A 5,877-nucleotide genomic window follows, 5' to 3' on the forward strand; every position below is an offset into this window, starting at 1 on the left:
GTTCATTTAAGGTCAAACTCTTCCACCGACACCTGCCATTTCGAAAGTGTCGATTTTTCAAGTCCTTCAACTCTTTAATGCGAAAAGTATCGTTCTTTGCCTAAAGTCTTTCTTGTTTAAGAAGTCTGGAATCTCTTGCCACGTTCCGGGCTCACTGTGCCCTTGATGCGGAATATTCGAATTTGCGTGTTTGCGTCTTCTATTCAGACACGGTATCGCAGCGGAAGGGCTGAGTGCACTTCGCTCCGTTCGCTTCTCGACATCAAAGGGCCGCATTGCCATATCGCGCGGCTTCACGAATCCTGTCGATCCCCCGGAATTACCACGCGCGTGCTACATTCGCGCGTCGACGATGATCGCTTACTCGCGTATTAATATGCAGACTACGGCCAAAGCCAGGATATGAAAAGCCCCCTTTCCCTCATCGATAAGCACCAGCTATTCGCTCGTAATGCAACCATCCCTATCTTCTCCCGGAGGAAAATCCGTGGAAATTCCTGCTTGCGCGCGCGGTACGTTTACGACGAAGCTTATCGCTGTCGCCGCTTTCGGGAGGAATGATAATCAAATCGCGCCGAAACTAACCGGAACTCGTGGCGGTAGAACGATGCGAAACGTGCGCGGCTGTCCGCAAACTCCAGAATAATGCAGTATCTGTTGACATCCCGTTCGTGATAGAGATGTTTGAGAGACTTGATGAGGGCACGTCAATTTACAAAATTACGAGCAAATTTGTCCTTGAAATCACGAAACTTGCAATTAGCCTTGTTTTCTATTTATATTCATTAGTGTGACCACAGAAAAAAACCTGATGAGAATTTACATTTTGTAAAATTATTCAATCCCTCTCTATGATATTATTAGCCTGTCTTATACTTTCTTCTTCTTTCTTTCTAATCTTATCTAAGCGAATTAGAGGGAATTATAAATAATTATGATGTGCGCGAAATTACAAAATTGGATGAAATCTATAATCATCAAGAAATAAAAAATTAGCTTTATTAATTTTTTTAATAATTTTTTTTTATAATTTATCTCTTTTTTGTTTTTAGATTTTTTAAAATCTTATGTAATAGGAAATTGAAAACTTTAAATTTTTTTGTATTTAGAATTAAAATTCATTAAAATTCCTTTCTGCTTTATGTTTTCTTTTGCAGTTCTTCAAATTCTTGCAGTTCTTCAAATTCTTTTTAAATACACTGTGATAAATGATTTGATTATGCCAACAAGACGTACATGAAAGCGTTTTGATGAAATCAAGTACAATAGAATTTTTAGTTATTATAAGGATTCGATGTTTCATAATTGAAACATAATTGATACACTGAACTATACGGATTGGTTAGTATTTTCCAGTTGGAAAAGTCTATAAAACTTGTAGTCATATTTAGTAAATATTTCTCGAGAGCAGGTACATCACCCGTGCGACATGACACGAACGAGGTAAACATCGTAATTCAAAATCATACGAGATAGAATAAAAAGCGCAGCATTAGAGATTCTTACCATTCCCAAAATTTATTTTAAAGACGAAAGTAAATGAAAGATGTATTTTGACAAAATTCTGTTTTTGAGTCCTGAAAATTATGTGCAAAAATATAACAATATTTTTATACATTAAACAACAAATTATTATATATTAATATTGATATTTATTTCTTTATATATTGTAATTATTGTATTCATAATAATTATTATTTATTTATATATTTATTTAACATTTATTTAAATGCATTTTTATTTAGTTAATTCAAGCATATAGATAATTCGATTAAAATAATAAAATCAGTTATTTACCGAAGACAAAGAAATAATATTTAATGAAAAAAAAAAAAGCAAAGCTTATAGCAGACATCTGTAAAATGTATTTTAAATATATTTTAATATTTTAAATATTTTGATTATATATAAACAATACATATATCAAATTCACATTAATTAAGTTAAAATCAAAATCGATTAAAGGACTAAGTTTAATATTTACCATAGGTCTCGACTTGAACTCATCGAAACTTTGCTCCGCCGTGAGCTATAAGCGTGAGCTATAAGCGTGAGCTATAAGCTATCCGACCGACATTCTCGAATCAAATACCTAATCCAGAGCTTGGCATGATTTGCACTTCTCGGCCGATTTTCGATTCGACTCCGCCTTTCGCTACTCTTCTCGCTTATCATCTCGCGCGCAATCCAAATATCGCTCAATGTTTAGAAGCGTATAACGCTCATAGACATGAGATCCACCCGCTTTAGGTGCTCACACTTTGAATTTTATTCTATTTTCTTTTTCGTTCATATTACATAACTAATTGTCAGTTCATTTAGAACGCTTATTTATTGCCGATGTAATACTAAAAATCCTGAGAAAGCATATTGGTGTATGCCAAAAAAACACTTCCTCTATTACGAAAAATTTATTTAACTTTATTTATTTATATTTATATTTATGTTTATTTATTTATATTTATTTATATTTATATTATGTTATTTATTTATTTATATATAAATACGTTTGAAAACTTAGAAGCGATGTGTAAAAAATTATTTCCTGATAATACTTATACTGTCTCAGCAAGGAAGAAGAATTTGTTAGATTCTCCTTTACAAAATATGACTAATATCTCGCGTACTTGTAAAAATCATGTGACCTGTCTGGAAAATTCGCCTAACATTCACGAGCAGATAAAAAAAGCTGGAATGTATATCTCGGACTCGGTATTATTCTTGATAAATTATCTAAAAGCACAGAATCTGGAACGCAGATATTAAATGAACGATTGACAATGGAATGAGTTCGAAGTATTTGATATAAATCGTCGAACTCATTCTATTCAATTACATATGCGTTTCATTTAATATCTACATTCTACATTCTGTATTTTTAGGTAATTTATTATGTTGACATGCAGAATCCGAGGTACACGTTCTAGCTTTTTTTATCTGCTCGTAAATGTGAGGTGAGAATTGCTTAAGCAGCAAATGAAACATAATAAATATCAAGAAATGATCAAACCGATTTTGAGAGTACGGTCATGTATCTTCATCTTTTTCTGTTGCTCGTTCTGTTGCTCCAAGCGTGGTGACTTTTCTCATTGTTTGTGACAGTGTACGCACACTGATTGTACAGGCATCTACAGTTTAACGTCGATTTCAAACAACGATTTTGTTTTAAAGAAATGTACTTGGCAAAGATACTCTCGATGGTTTGTCATTGCCTTCCGAGAGGAGCTCGAAGAATTTTTCGGTTTTGCCTGAAATCGAATCCGGGATCTCTGGCATAGCAGTTTCGTACATTGCCTGCTACACCACGCTCTTGCTCGAACGATTTTACGAGAAAACTTAAAATCTGCTGTGGAAAAATGGCGCAAAAATGACAAAAAGCTGAAAAAGCCCAATGGAAAGATCTCGAAGAGTGTGTAGAATTTATCAACTGCGCGGTTTTCAGAATTCAGAATGTGGAAGATTCTCTCTTCCTCTTTTGTTATCGATATCGCATGTAAAATTCAATACTGCGTCATTTCTTATAATTCTCATGATTGATCTTCTATCGATAATAGTCGACAGAGCCATTGATCTTAAATACCTTCGAGATTTGCCACTATCGCATTGAATTTTTAATTAGACAATTAGGAAGGAGAATACGTTATACGAGGACACGTATTATGATTTGAGCGCATTTGATATGTCGGACTGAAAAACTTTTTTTGATCTTACATAATGTTACTTCTTGATACAATAGACACCACTTAAACACGTAAAAATGTATAAAAAATTTATAAATATTATTTGTCAAATGAAGATCGTAAATAAGTTATTTTTTACAATCGCTTCTTTTATTAAATTTTTATTCAAATTAATCTATATTAAATATCTTTAGTCATACAAAATTCAATTTATGATTCTATACGTTAAATTAAATTCATTAGAGACAAAATTTAAAATTTAAAAGATAAGACTTAAGATAATCAATATATTAAATCAATATATTAAATCAATATATTAAATTAAATTTGCTGATTAAATTTATTTGATTCAATCACTTTTCAATTTTTATATGTAAATCTTCTATGAGTTGATTTCGTATAATACTAACATTTTGAATTTTATCTATCAATTTTGCATTTGATAAGAACGAATGTTTAACATTGTATTAAAAGAAATTAGCATAAGACATAAACGCGCGCATTGATTCAAATGTCTACGAGAAAGTAACATTGTTGGGAGAGACTGAATAGAGATAACGCCTCTTTCTGCATCATTCTAATCGGCAACCTGTTAGAAAAACTCGTATCGCTGGAGTCACACAGCCCTGAGGAATTGTACATGGCACTCATGTTGACGATTGCACGGCGTGTTCCGCTTGTCAAGTTCGAAACCAAGTCTTCGACCATGGTGGAAATCTTTTATACAAATGATACATATCATTAGAGTTATTAAAGTTAATATTTATTATTTAATTTGGTATGAGATTTAATATAAAGAAACAAGTTAATTACAATGTTTATGGAAAATTTATTTTTTGATAAATTCATCAAATTTTACTTTTTATAAGAAAGTTTTTGTTATTCGTTACGTTTAAAAAGCTTTTATACAAATAATACATATCATTAGAGTTAAGTAAATAATAAAAATATTGGGTTGTCCGGAAAGTTCGTGCCGATTTTGAAGGAAAATTGAAACGCAGAAGATTTAAATTTTAGTATACATTTATTAAATTATATAAGTTAGTCGGCACGAACTTTCTGGACAACTCAATAGTACTACTTGGGTTCTATTTGTTAATTTGTACAATAAAGATAGTATTATTTGATCGAGTTATTTTTTAATATGCATGTGTATAAGAAAAATGTTATAAAATTTGGCAATACTTGAAAAATTACGTTGATATTAACATTATTAACATGAAATTTGTTGATAAATAGTACCATTCATAAATTGCATTTATACATCATATGAAATTTAACAACTTATATAACAACATTTATTTAAAATTTATAATAATATGTGTTCAAAATATCCTTTTCCTAATTCTACATAAAGACTATATGCCCGTCGAATTAAATTTGTTCCAACATTATAAATCATTTCGGAAGTAATAGAAGAAATTGCTTCTATAATACATTCTTTTAACTCATTCCAATTGTTTATTAGATTTCGATGAACGTACTCCTTTATATGTTTTCAGGGTTGGGTTAACTTTTTTTTAAAAGTAAGTTAAGTTAACAGCCTTAAAAATTTAACTTGTTACTTGAGATACAAGTTGTGCCATAATAAAATTATTTGAATTAAAAGTTAAGTTAATAAAAAAAGTAATTAAAAAGTTAAAAGTGAAATTGTTTCATTTCATGATTTCAAAATTTCAAACAAATGACGGAAATAATAAATATATCCTTTATTTAGAAGCATATTCTATATAAATATTTTTGCATATATTTATTAAATTTAAGTAATAAAGCCACTTCGAAATTTATCGGACATTTTATCTCAAGATTATCGAAAACGAGTCGAAATAATTAACTTTAAGAAAGTTCAATTAAAAGTTAATAATTACTAATAAAATGTAAGATTCTAAAATATAATCAAATTAAGTTAAAATTATTTATCTTTTTAACTTTAAAAACTGAGCTTTTAATTTTTTAAGTAAGCACTATCCAACCTTTCAGAAAAACTACATGTTATAATAAATTTTAAATAAACATTGTATAAGTATAAATCTCGTAATATGGAGAGAAAAAGAGAAAAGATGAATGTAAGAAGTTCAAAAAGAACAGGCCTATGAGCACATCTTATTTCTTACACCATGCTATATCGCTTTACGTTCCAATCCACCTTCCTGTACTGTTTTAAGCGGTACATTCGTCTATGCTTCCGTTTCATGTA

The sequence above is a fragment of the Atta cephalotes genome, assembly GCF_000143395.1.
Source record: "Atta cephalotes unplaced genomic scaffold scaffold00017, whole genome shotgun sequence".
NCBI classification, from domain to species: domain Eukaryota; kingdom Metazoa; phylum Arthropoda; class Insecta; order Hymenoptera; family Formicidae; genus Atta; species Atta cephalotes.